The 14,377-nt window shown below is 40.9% G+C and overlaps 1 protein-coding gene and 1 long non-coding RNA gene across 2 annotated transcripts in view; one reads left to right on the forward strand and one right to left on the reverse strand.

Annotated features, from left to right (window-relative positions):
* WWOX (WW domain containing oxidoreductase) overlaps positions 1-14,377 on the forward strand; it is a 564,719-nt gene that overhangs the window by 292,545 nt on the left and 257,797 nt on the right. The gene's annotated exons all lie outside the window — the stretch shown is intronic.
* Positions 4,587-13,644, reverse strand: LOC309347418. Its single transcript, XR_014158936.1, has 3 exons — positions 13,528-13,644; positions 12,429-12,508; positions 4,587-4,645 (listed from the first exon to the last, which is right to left on the reverse strand). It is a non-coding gene; the product is annotated as an uncharacterized lncRNA (long non-coding RNA).

Here is a 14,377-nt window from a genome sequence, read left to right on the forward strand (position 1 = left end):
TCAAGAGTCTCCTCCAGCACCATAATTCAAAAGCATCAATTATTCGGCGATCAGCCTTCTTTATGGTCCAGCTCTCACTTCCATACATCACTATTGGGAAAACCATAGCTTTAACTATACAAACCTTTGTTGGCAAGGTGATGTCTCTGCTTTTTAAGATGCTGTCTAGGCCTGTCATTGCCCTTCTCCCAAGAAGCAGGCGTCTTTTAATTTCGTGGCTGCTGTCACCATCTGCAGTGATCATGGAGCCCAAGAAAGTAAAATCTCTCACTGCCTCCATTTCTTCCCCTTCTATTTGCCAGGAGGTGATGGGACCAGTGGCCATGATCTTCGTTTTTTTGATGTTGAGCTTCAGACCATATTTTGCGCTCTCCTCTTTCACCCTCATTAAATGGTTCTTTAATTCCTCCTCACTTTCTGCCATCAAGGTTGTGTCATCTGCATATCTGAGGTTGTTGATATTTCTTCCGGCAATCTTAATTCCGGTTTGGGATTCATCCAGCCCAGCCTTTTGCATGATGAATTCTGCATATAAGTTAAATAAGCAGGGAGACAATATAGAGCCTTGCCTTACTCCTTTCCCAATTTTGAACCAATCAGTTGTTCCATATCCAGTTCTAACTGTAGCTTCTTGTCCCACATAGAGATTTCTCAGGGGACAGATGAAGAGACACATATTTAATGCAATATGTTTGGCTTTATGTCACAGGTGGGCTCAAGTTCCTCTCCAGACATGTATAAACCTCATCTGCCTAAGCAACAGCTGGGCAGCTCCAAAGTTCACCGCAAATATCTTACAGGAGTACATTGGACTAAAGAGTAAAAAGCTGATGCTACTCTGGAACCTGTCGTAGGCTGTGTGCTATCACTGTGCTGCTGAGGGCACTTCTTCGTCCCTTAAATGTCTGTAGTTGTTACCAAAAAAAAATCCAGTTCCAAACTTCTCTGAGGGCTTTTTCTTTACTGTTTCTTAAACCAAAGGTGTCTCTGTGGCATTTATAAGTTTTGCCACTTGCTGTCACAACACAGAAGTCCACCGCCGCTCTGAAGTATTTGGACTGGAGGGGAAAATGTAGGTTTCATGTCTGAGCTGGATTTCCACCTTTCTCTTTGGATTTGTTCTGCAATCAGACATAGTTTGCCGGAGGAGAAGGGAGGTGATCCCGAGTTTGAGTTAGTAAATATTTTACTACTCATGAATTATTCCAAGAGGTATTTCTGTTTGGTTTACGGGAATTTTTCACAACCACTTGAGTGTATTTAAAATTGTTAACAGCAAAAGTTAATTGAATCCATCCCCACTCATAATACACCCAACAATGGCAGGCAAAGCACTGGCTCCCCAGATTCAAATCCGCAGTCAGCTCTTTGAGTCCATGGGCCAGCCTCCGTAGGTATCCTCTGGCATTCAGGTTGAGCATACAAAAGGGCAAGGAAGAACATGCTGGGCAAGCTCCTCGATGTTACCACAAGTCCAGTTTAAGGTGACTGGTCGTCTGAGGGGGCTGCCTTGCTCGTGTATAAGATTTCCAACAAGAGAACAGAATCCCTGTGTGACCCACACTCTTGTCCCTCCAGTGAAAAGTTTATGGACAAGTAAGGCTGCCCTCTTCAGACTAATACTGACTATCCATTGGCTGGTAAATGTGCCTGGCACACAAAGCATCACAATGGTGGCAGGGCTCACCCCATACATTCCCACTTGCTCATTCACAGCTCCAAACTGAATGCCTGAAGAGATTTATTCTCTCAGACTAATTCACCTCACAGCTTTGCTCAGAGAGGGAAAAATAAGGGATAACAATGCCTTGAAATTGTTGGTAGAAACAGAGGCAGATTTAGGACAGCATGACCAATTCCATCACACCGGGTTCCAAGCACCTTCCCCATGAGGCACTGACACCGTCCTAGAGTCCTTCTTTCCTCAAAATGCAGTTGGCACTTGCCTGGCTTTGGGAAGGAGATGGGAGGGCACTCTGCCATAGCCTTATGCCTTCACCCCACGGGCGCCTTGCTTTGCCAAGCATAGGGAAGGCTTGTGCATGTCAATTTTTGGCTTTGCACAGGGCGTAATATTACCAAGGTCCACCCCTGGTTGAAAGGCAACAGATAAATGGAAAGGGGCATCACTTATCATTATTGTCCTTGCTTTGCATGCTAAAGATCCAAATTAAATCCCTACCATCTCCACTCAGTGGGTCAGATAGTAGGTGATAGGAGACCCAGATAGCCATCGCCAATAAAAGTAGACAATACTGTGCTAGACAAATGGTTTGGTCATGTAAGTCCATGAAACCAATTACACACACACACACACACACACACACACACACACACACAAATAATAAAGTTTGCTTGTGTTTTTCTCCAGAAGCCTACCCTTTCCCACTTTTTTCCATGTTGTAGTGTTCAAAGCCTGGGCCAGCTTGTTCATACTCAATAGCAACTAGGAGGTAGATATTTATACTGCTTTTAATTTTACTTTTATTAGTTATTGAACAGTATGTAAAAAGGGAGAAATTTGGAATTTTGCCTTTGAGGAGAATAGTGAGTAAAAATGTTTAAACAGTAAAATGCACATTGGCTTATTTTCTTATGTTAGTATGCCACTTCATTTAATCATTGTGGACTAATGATCTGCAAAATCATTTCCAAATGAAGCCATTTTCCAGCTGCTGAGATGTTAAAGTAACTAAAATTATGGCAAAGCCTTTCCCCAACTTAAACATGCCTGAATGGACTGTGCTTTGGAATGCCCATGCCAAATCTTATAGATGTGTTCCTAAGATTCTTGCATATGTGGTTTTTAATGGACAAAAAATGGTCCTCTTAGATTCAGACTGAACATAGCTGTAAACAAGCCATTTAAATCTTGCAGTGTTAAAGAATTGCATGACCTCATTCCAGGAGAATATAATCAAGGGAATTCAAGGAATACAACCTACATTCAAGTAAACTCCTATTCTTTACTTTTAGAGCCTATGTCACTTAGCACTAGGACTGGTCATTTCTGTTGCAGAATGGTGGGAGCTGTGGTGTGGGACAGGGTCAATTTATTTTTTCATATAGAAAGGGATAACAGCTCAGTGGTAGAGCAAGTGCTTTTACTTCAGAAGGTTCTAGGTTCAATCCACAGCATCTCTAGTTACAAGTTTAAGTTAGCAAGTGATGGGAAAGACCTTTGCCTAACACCCTGGAAAACTGCTGCCAGTATTAGTAGATAATACTTGGCTAGATGGATAGTTTCATCTGCTGCAGAGGCGCCATATTCTGAATGTGATGTTGCGTCATTCTGATGTTGCATGATCTCCTGACATTGTGTGTGTGTGTCGTTGCATGATGTCCTGACATTGCTCAGCGTCCAGCTCTGCATACAGCCTCAACAATGGGAGGGGGAAGCCCCCTCAAAAATATTTTGAGGGGGCCCAAAGAGCCTCAGCCCCCTGGAGCTGGTAACTACGATCTTGTGTAACGCAGCTTTCTGGGAATGGTGGACAGAAGGTAGTTCTAGATCAACCGGTAGAATTGCAGTAAATCACCAAGGATTTCTAACTGCTCAACTACTTAACAATTGCAGTAACAAAACAATTCCCACTCCACATTAAATTATTCCGCTTAAATTAAGTTACTCATGTCCTCTAATTTCAGTGGGTCTACTCTAACATGGGCTACCACTCCATCAGTGGGCTCTGCCAAGAGCCCTAGTTACACTCCATGTTTTGCTAGGATTTGTAACATAGCACAATACAGTCTTTTCTAACCAAAGAAAATCACTAAGATTTCAACATACAGTTCCTTACAGATTGTTTTTAACATGGATGTAGGAATGTGTGTGTATGTTTAAAGGCACTTGCAATGACTCTTTACAGGTTTGTCTTGAAACACAATTTTTTAAAAAAGATTCTCCATATCCTAGGAGTAAATAGATATATTAAAATAAGCTATGGGATGTATAGTGCAGTATAACAATGATAAATGATGTTGTGTGTAATTTTTCTACTATTAACATAAAGTAATATAAACTGAAGGACACTAGTCTATTGAGAGAGTTAGTAGCTAATGTTCCATATCAGATGTGGACAATGTCAGGACTGAATACAGATTAGGCAGTGTCCTTTTCTCCCCCGGGGAATTAAACTTTGAGACACCACTGGCTGCCAATGGTTTTACTGCATTTTGTTGGTGCCTCTGGTGCCTTTCTTGGTCTATTAATTCAGGAGCTGTAAATGACAATGTGAGTAAAAAGCTTTTCCAGTGGGATGCATTTCATTTATGTATTCCTGTATCCACAGTACCTGTTCAATCCATTTTGTCACAATAACTGTATAAAAATTGTGTGGATTAACTACAGTTCTTCTTGGAGCTCAGCAATTTTTCTTTCTTTCATTGTCTTTATTAGAAAGCAACAGCACAATCATTTACCAGAATGGAGGATCTTTTTATCTCTTAAAAGAAATATTTAGTGACAACAAAGTAAAAACTTAAAAGCACAGAACATTGCACACAGTCAAATCAATCAATCTTCTATCATAAAATGAACAATAGAACATTGATAACCAGGAGTTATCCATTGCTCTTTTGTAGTTCTCTTATACTTTTAAAATCCAATGTATTTTGCAATCCTTGTTTTGTTCCCTCCACGAATCTATTAAAGTGAGACAAAAAAAATGATCATCTAGTGAATGCAGCTAAGAAATCATAATTTCTTAAAGGGCACTCAGTGGTTTTGGTTGAAAGGGGATTGAATCTACAACCTGGTTCAGAGCATCATCTAAACCAGGGTTGGAGGATATGTTGGACTTCAGCTCCCATAATTCCTGACCATTAACCTCAGCTCCGAGGGCTAATTGGGGTTAGAGCGCAAAGAAATCACAGCTTCATGTGCTCCCCATCCCCACTTCACTTTTCTGAAGAAGCAAGAAGCTTCTGCTTTTGACTAAACCTCAGTTCCCTGTTATAGATGAAGTTGGGGAACTATGGTTTAAACTTATTATTGAAGCTTAAAACAAACAAGGATCAAAATGTGGTTTGATCTTGGCTTTAGCTAACAAGAGTTAGTTTAAGGCATCATTTCCCAAGTTCATTCTTAACAAGAAACTATGTTGTTGTTTCAAAAGTCGAAGCTATGGCCTCTTTGTTTCATCCACAGGAGGGAGGGGAAGGGTGCAAGCCTGAGGCTTGTTACAGCTCATCTCAACCATCTGGTTTAAATTATTGGCTGAACCAGGCTGCTATTTCATCAGTGAAAGATAGAGAAGACTATACGTCCTCTCCATCCAGTTTGTTGGAAGACCACCCCATCAGGCTCCTCCCTCAACTGTCCTCCCACATCTACAGCAGCCATTCCATAATGCTATTGGAGAGAGGTGGAAGTGCAGGATGCCTTAACTGGCTCTGCTGAAAGACCAGCAACTTTAGGATCCTTCTCTCCTTGAAATCTTTCAGTTCCAGCTGGTCATTACCAGAATTCTGTAATAAAGAAGCAGTACCCGAGTTTGCTTCTCTTCCCCACCTCTCCATCCCTTGTCTTTTTGTGTCTTTTTATTTTAAGTCTGAGTGGTAGGGACTGCCTTCCATTGATATTTACAGGCTGACCTAGGGGCCTAGTTTGGCTAAAGTGACAGACAAAAATGCTTTTAAATAAATAAATATCCATAGCCCAAACATGACCTTTGTTACATTAGATCCCACTAGAGTGGAACCTCGGGTTGCAAACGTGATCCATGCGGGAGGCACGTTCGCAACCTGCAGCGTTTGCAACCCGCAGCGCCGTGTCTGGGCATGCGCAGTTTGCGATTTGGTGGTTCTGCGCATGTGCGCAAGGTTGGGCGTGATGCGCAACCCGAGAGCACATAACCATAAGCGTCTGTAACCTGCGGTACCACTGTAGTTATTTACTCATAAATTATTAGCTTTTGCTTCTCCTCCTCATTGAATGCATGATACCTGGTATACATGGTAACACAAGATATACATTATTTTTATCCAAACTCCAATAACAGTTGAGTGGAGTGGGTGGGTTTGTTTACAGTACTTCACTACAACAATCATTCAGCCAATGGTGTGAAATATGTAGAAAGTATCCTTGTTCAGGAAATGGGTTTTGAAAAACACATCCATCATCCATTACAGGTTGTTACAGGATATGTTTGTGTGGAATCTATAGTGCCTTTAAACCATATGTGGAATTTATTTGTACAAAATTAGAGTTTAATCACTTCTAGGATGTGTTTTTAACTCTCTTTAACAACTGGCAGATATATTTTTTGTAAACCTCTTTTCATTTAAATTCCTGTGGTTGTGTGTGCATGTGTACGCACATACACACCTTGGGAAGCATAAGTCAGATTTATTATTTTATTTTTAAATTGTGGAGGTATTTCTTATATGCTGTTTCTGTTTGCAAATGTAATCTTAAACTTGTGTGCACTGATAATTGCTGTGGGTGGTAAGCAAGTCTAGCACAAGCAGAAACGTACTGGAAATCTAAAATCTAAAGTTTGCTGGTGGAAGATAAAATACATGCAATGCTGCAGACTTCACATAAGTATTTGGTTGTTGTTGCTGAACTAGATGAGACCCTTGACCTGAACCAGCAGACACTGCTATAACACTTTTAAAACTGTTACTATTTAGTTCAGTCAGTATTGTTTATTTGGAGCACAGGAGCAACAGAACTGCTTCCCAGAAATACTAACAGCCTCAACAACATTTAGAGCACAACATTATCATTGAGGGGACATAGGGGAAGGGCCATAGTAGCAGAGCATCTGATATTGTCGTGCAGCGGTAAATTAATCAACGCAGAGTCTTCTTCATTAACAGAATAAAACTTTTAGTTGAGGAAACAAAGTTGTTCATAAACAGCATAGTTAAAGAGCATAAACAGAGTGTTCATAGCAGCTATCTGACTCTTCACAGGGCCACAGTCTTAGCATAGCTGTCGACTTTTCCCTTTTCTTGCAAGGAATCCTATTCGGAATAAGGGAATTTCCCTTTAAAAAAGGGAAACGTTGACAGCTATGCAGTCTTAGTTACTGATTTAGTAGAGTCCTGGAGTCACCCTGTCTGCAACAACACAACACACGCACTGGCTTAGGCACACACAGAGACAGACAGAGACACACAAACACACACACACGGGCCCACAGAGAGGCTGGCTACTTTATATAGGGAGAATGAGTCATCACTCAAGACGAGGCACAAGTCACAGTGACTTAGCAGTTTGCTGTCAACAGTTAGCAGGCTTGAATGATTTTTGTAGGCCTTTCTACTTCTTCTGCTCTCAAGAATCTGTGTCTCATGACAGATACGCCTACAGAAGGTCTCAGGTTCAGGCAGGGCTGGAAAAATCCTTGCTTGAACCCCTGGATAGCCACTTCCAGGAGAGCTGACTTGGTATAAGGGAGCTTCCTGTGTTCCACATACAATTCTTTATTCACTGAAGGCAAAGAGAGAAAGCGTGCTTAGCCCCTCTTTTCCTTCTTTAGTCACTCCCATTCCTCTGTTTTGTTTCACTGGCAAAAGTTTGTGATTTCCATCCTTTGATGCTGCCATTTCAACAGATATTTAGAATCTGTATTTTGTTCAATTCACACTGAATGACCACAAGATACAAAGAGACATAAAATAATGAAAGGAAACTTAGTACATCACTAATTGTCAGAAAATTGAAGTCTTGCCAATTTCTGCCATTTTACTTGCCCTAAAATTTAAGTGATATGAAAAGTCCCTGAAACAGTGTGTTTGTTGTGATTTGGGAAGGGAAAACAAACATTTCCTACCCGTTTGTATATTTCCATGGTTATGAAGATACACATTTTGAAAGTATCCAGAGATTGTAATATTAGGCTGCTTAACTATTAGTCCGTATGCCAATGTAAACAACTTCCTATTAACTGGTGCAGTTTATTTCTTTGATGTTCGAATGATGCTCAAGATAGCTCACAATAGGAGGCCAAGAGGAGCCGGCCGCTGAAGCTGCAATGTGTAATGTGTGACGTGTCTGACATCACTTGTGTGTGACATGCATCAGGCTCCCTCAACATTGAGGGGACCCAGCCTGTTTCCAACAGATATAGAGGGGGGCGAAGATACCTCGGCTCCCTAGAGTTGGTGCGCCTGGTCTTTACATATAGAACACACAATTGTTATTTATTATTATTTATTTATTAGATTTATAGCCCACATATTCCTCCAAAGGAGCCCAAGTTTTCTTGGTTTTGTTTCATTATGGATTTTATGTAATATGACTATAATCCTACTGGAGAGCAAATGTTGTTTCTCTCTCCTCTCTTCTCTTTTAACTGTAAGGTAAGGTAAAAAGGATAAAGGACCCCTGGATGGTTAAGTCCAGTCAAAGGCGACTATGGGGTTGTTGTGCTCATCTCACTTTCAGGCTGAGGGAGCCGGCGTTTGTCCACAGACAGCTTTTCAAGTCATGTGGCCAGCAGGACCCAACTGCTTCTGGTGCAATGAACTCCATGACAGAAACCAGAGCACACAGAAACACCATTTACCTTCCCGCTGTAGCGGTACCTATTTATCTACTTGCACTGGTGTGCTTTCGAACTGCTAGGTTGGCAGAAGCTGGGACAGAGCCTGTAAGCCTGTACTTGGTTAGCTAAACGTGTCTTTTCAACATTACCCAGTCATAAATTACCACATTATGAGGTCTTGCAAAAATACTGCTTCCCTAGCTTATTTCATAATTACATAATAATTATTTTAATAATTATTATTAATAATAATAATAATAATTGTACAACAATTATTTTGTTGAGGGTGCCTTTCATCCCTTTCCCTGTTAAGGCTCGACCACTTTTCTTTGTTCTTTAAAGACCACTGATTGTGAATCCCATGTTAGACCTTTGAAAACAGGGCTAATTAAACACAAAAACATGCATTTCACAGTCACCAAGGTGCTGGTAGACAGAATCTAAAACATATTAAGAATTGGGAGAGTTGTTCTAAATAGTCCCCCCCCCTTTAAATAGTTTTTACTCTGGATTGCACTAAAAGAAAAGTGGAGGGCAAATCTTAGTTGGAAATTTCAGTTTAAGACGGTCCAATAGAATGCAGGTGAATGGGTTTATTGTTAAGGCTGCCCAAATCTTTAGCAGAAACAAAGTTTAACGTTTATCAGTTGAAATATACTCTTTTCAGATATGAAAAGAGTCAATGAGTGTCCCTGGGAAGCTTCTCTCCAGCATATGCATGATCCCTGGTACATAGGGAATAAAGCTCCTGCTTGTACAACATGCATTTTATTCTATGTATTTATTTAAAAGTTTTGATTGCCTCAGCTGGAAGTTCAAGCTTGCACCTTTTTTTATGAAAGGGTTGGATTTGTTTGACACACATCTGGGGAAGGCAGCATTTGTTTTGCAGGAAGCAGCCTGCTTTATGCCCATAGTTCTGATAACTGAATCGTCGTCTTACATTGTGCCACCAATTTCAAAGTACTCTCTTAACTAAAGTACACCACATTTGATTTTCTGTGTGTTTATCTGTTGTGTCAAGGTACCTAAAGGAGTAAAACAATCTTGTTGCAGGTGCTTAGCATAAAAAAAGCCTAACAGATCCCCAGCCCTCCTCTTCCTATTCTCCATAGAACCCTATGTACCCTCAATAATAAATTCAGAGGGCTGACAGTGTCTAAGTCTGCTGCTCCTTTGCCCTCAATTTCAGCGAGATGGGCCATTGAAAACTCATTACAAGCTGTTTAGACTCTGACTTTGACTTTTGCTCAGCAGTGAACAAAATTAACAGCTCTTGGAGGTGGCAAAAAAGAGGGAAAAAATAGAGGCACTGAGCCAAAAGGAGGAGGAATGAAAGAGGGAGAGAGAAAGAATGACTTTTGATTTAGTCATGCAAACAAGTGGAAGTCTCAGCATACATGTGTTCTACATATGTCTTTAATTAGACATCCCTTATTGATGACACCCCCATCCCCTCTCCTCCTCCTGACTTTTACTACCATGAAGGCAAGCTCACTTGCATGTCAAATACACAGCCTCACATTTGCTTACATGCCAAGCAACACGCTTTGAGCAGCACAGAATTGCTTCATAAATTTAACTATCCTTTTCAAATTCTGTTTTTTTTTCTCATTTAGTGCTTGATAGTTTTTTATGTGATAATTTTAAAGTGGTGTTTATAGCAAAAGTTACCTTGATAAGGGCAGGGGAAGAGTCTTTGCAGTACTAAATTACTTTTAAACCTGTCTCCTGTGCTACTGCTGCTTCTTGTAACAAACCTTTAATGTCCTTTTTGTGTGAGTGTGATCGGGAACTAAATTGTGTTGCATTGTGAATTACAGGTGCTTTAATGGTTGCAAGCAAATCAATTTTCCTATATTTCTATCCTTTGCAAAATAAATTCTGGCAGCAAAATTAAAATCCTGCTCACTTTGCTTATAAAATTTGTGGTGTTTTCCCTCCTCAAGTGTTCCCTTTTGCCCCTTCCCTTCTGCTAGGTGATGCAGCATTAATTTATGCTCCCAAATGCTGGAAAATAATTAGGATCAGGGAAACATGTGGAAGAAAGCTCAGTCCAAAAGAACTCTTGAATCAATTTTCAGTTCGATTGGCACATTGAAGCTTACATTAAAGTTTACAGCCGGTGTGACAGGAGTCGTATATACCTGAAAATAGGCAAGGAGATAACTATATACTTAATGTACCAGGAGAAGAGGGAGGGGGAACTCCTCTCATATGCTACGTTTGATTTAAATAAGCTTGAGTTTGTGACCCAATTATGCAGCCAGGTTGGCAGAGAGCCGGTAGTGGTCAAGCTGCTTCCCCAAGGTCACAGGAGGCTTTGTCCAAAAGTTGCTGGAATTGTACCAATTGGAAAATCCCCACAATGCATCAACTATAGCGAAAAAGAAGAAGAAAAGAAAGGACGGGAAAGAAAAGAGAGAGCTTTGAAAACAGTGGCTTCCAGTGCCAGGCTTACTGTCCATTCCACTGATCTTTAGACTGTAATCTAACCAGTGGGTAAATTCTCTTTGTTTCTTTGTCTCTTTCTTTGAAAGCTTTCCAAAGTCAAGAACTGTGTGGCATTGTAGCAACTTTGACAGTGGAAACACTGGTTCAAATTCCCAGTCAGCTATGACACTCACTGCAAGTTTTTTGAAAGTATCTTTGAAAAGTTAATTATCACACCATTGTAGGAACTCCCTCCCCACCAACATAGCATGTTCAGTTGTTTTGGTTTCTCCTCTTGGTTTTGCTCCCCAATATCCCTGCCAAGCCTGCTGATACTACCGTTTTGTATGTGAATGCTTCAGACATCTTATAAAGGCGTATCTCTTTGCCCAGGCTTTCCCTGACCCATAAGATTGACCTCTGAATTCATTTAATTGAATTGCCTAATCTTTTTCTTCTAAACTCACTTTTATATTGGCTTTGTGTTTTATTCTTGTTTTATTTCTAATATATATTGCTTTTATAATGTACACTGATGGGGATTTTAAAAATATTTATAGATGCTCTTAAATGCATAAATAAATGGTGCAAATCTAGTTGTATAAGGACTCACACTAGGAAAACTGAGTTCACTATTAGTATACAGCATATTGAAGGTGTTTCTTCTAAGAGCAAAATTTTATTCTTCCCTTCCAGGAATGGCTTAGAATTTCTCCCCGCCACCCCCTGCCACTGGAGCAAAAAATATATATTGGTTTTCTTATGTTTTCCTATGAATACTAGTAACAGCATGCAGCAAACAGATGAAGGTCATCTGAGAAATGTATTAACAATGTCTTAGACTCACAATGTCAAATTACTTTAAAGTGTTTACAGTAGCAGGTTATATGCAGTGAATTTAAGGCTGGAAGACTGAAGCCAAAATCAAACCATTCTTATTTCACTAAACTAGAACAGAGGCCTTGGTGTTTTATGGCTCTTTTAAGGTCCATTAATCCTTGAATCATAGACCATGTAAAAAGTGACAGATTTTACATCCAGTCCCTCGATTTATTTAAAATGTTTTTACTTCAACTCTGTTCCTAATTAATATCGCTCAGTCTGTAATGTGATTCAAGTGTTCCAAAAATGCAGGGAAGTGGAATTGCAGCCTGCTAATTCTTCCATACGACATTCCGTTATCTGTTTATATTTATTTATTTATTTTCCATTTCCGGCAGGAACCTATATTCTGAAATTAATGGGATTGCTGACTGGCATGGCGTAGGGGAGTCGGAAAATTTCTGTTATCTCCTTAACGGTACAACTGTACTGTTTTATCCTTTGCATTTTTATGGGCTGATTTTGAAGACTTAGGTGTTAGAGATAAAATGCTGAAGTGCGATGACAGGACCACCATATGCGTTGTCCTCTATTTTGAAGAGGGGGAGTCAGAAAATAGGGGAGAAACTAGTGGAAGGTGTTCCAGAATGCACCCTCACTTAAAATTTGCCTTACCTTTCTGAAGTGCTTTTAATTTACTTGTTCAGATATTTCTACCCTACAGTTCAACTTTTTAAAAGTCCTCGGAATGGCTTCTGTAAGGAAATATAAATAACAGAAAACACAGTAAAACAGCCTTGTAAATAAGGCCACAAAAGTTACTAGTCTGCTAAATAAATACATAAATGCCGCCTCCTAAAGGGGTAGTAGCGTTCATGCTGGTTGTGGGCAAAATTAAGTGGGCTGCCAGACAAAGGGCGAGGGCAGTCCATCCCTCCTCCTTCACCCTCTCTGCTCACCTCAATGAAACTTGCATTCACCAACGGCTACCAGGTAAGTTATTAAATGCAAGCCTGCAATGAAAACCAGCAGCATCAAATTAAAATGCCATTAAAGCAGCAAAAACAATGAAGCAGCAGATAAAAGGCAAAATAAAAGGCTTGTATCATTAAAAGGCTGGCTTCAACAGACTTTTAACTGGGCAACCAAAATTACCATATTTTTCGCTCCATAAGACGCACCCATTTTTTAGAGGGGGAATGCAAGAAAAAAAATATTATTTAAAGGGAGGGCTGAGCAGAAGCTGTATGCATCCCAGGCTCTGCTCAGCGCTCCCTTTCACGAGTCGTGTGGAGCGTGTGTGCGGCGCTTGCAGGCTTTTGCGGGAGGTGGGAGATTCCCCCACCTCCTTCAAAAGCCAGGGATAGCAGCACGAAGCCTCCATAGGGCACGGGGAGCTAAGCCAGAAGCTAGAACAGCAAGAGGGAATGCTGCACAGTGCTCCCTCTCACTGTTCTGGCTTCTGGCTTAGCCGCGCAGCCTGCATTTGCCCCATAAGATGCACACACATTTCCCCTTACTTTTTAGGAGGGGAAAAGTGTGTCTTATAGAGTGAAAAATACAGTAAAAGATGGTAATGATGGCTCTAGATCAGTGTTTCCCAAAGTGAGTGATACTGCTCCCTGGGGGGTGCTGGAATGATCCAGAGGGGTGGGAGTAGCCTCAGGTGCAATTGGGAGGCGTTGAATAAAAGTCAGGGGGCAGTGGAAGCATAAGTAAGAGAAGAACATTTTGAAAAACCGTTCATACATGTTTCATCTGTTATGACACTTACCACCAAGTTGGGCGCCATTGCGGGATCGTGACAAAACCTCCCCTGCATCCGGTTGTCATGCTGGACGCAAGGGGTTTTCCCAGGCTTTTCAGATTCACCCAGGCCCAGGAAGTGAATCACAGCTTGCCTGCCTATTTGGCTGCAGTGTTGGCTCCACCCCGGGGTGGATCAGACTGAGCTGGCAGACTTCACTTTGGTCTGCCCCATGGATTTTTAATCCTGGAGCCTAGTCCACTTCCTCGTCCTGTTTTGAAAAACCATCCGTATATGTTTTGGGGAGTGTTGAGTATTTTTTATTTTTTATCCTGAAAAGGGTGCGGTAGGCCAGATAAATTTGAGAACCTCTGACTTAGATGGATCATGTAGCAGGCAGAAACTGCATGTAGATGACATAAACTGCTTGAGACCCTAGAGACACATCCACTTGTAGTAGTAGACAATAATGGGTTAGATGTGTGAATAAGTCTTCTCTGATATAAAGCATCACACTATGCTCTTGTATGTTGCATTGAAATAAAAAGAGGGACGATAATCATATCCACAAAGTCTCTAGATTATTGCTATCACCCTTACAGGTGACCCTCCAACTCCCTCCCCACCTTTTATATTATTACAGTGGTACCTCGGGTTACAGGCGCTTCAGGTTACAGACTCCACTAACCCAGAAATAGTATCTCGGGTTAAGAACTTTGCTTCAGGATGAGAACAGAAATCGGGCGGCGGCAGCGCAGCGGTAGCAGGAGGCCCCATTAGCTAAAGTGGTACCTCAGGTTAAGAACAGTTTCAGGTTAAGAATGGACCTCCAGAATGAATTAAGTTCTTAACCTGAGGTACCACTGTATTATTATTA

Source organism: Podarcis erhardii (genome assembly GCF_964252035.2).
Source record: "Podarcis erhardii genome assembly, chromosome: 7".
In the NCBI taxonomy this organism is placed as follows: Eukaryota; Metazoa; Chordata; class Lepidosauria; order Squamata; family Lacertidae; genus Podarcis; species Podarcis erhardii.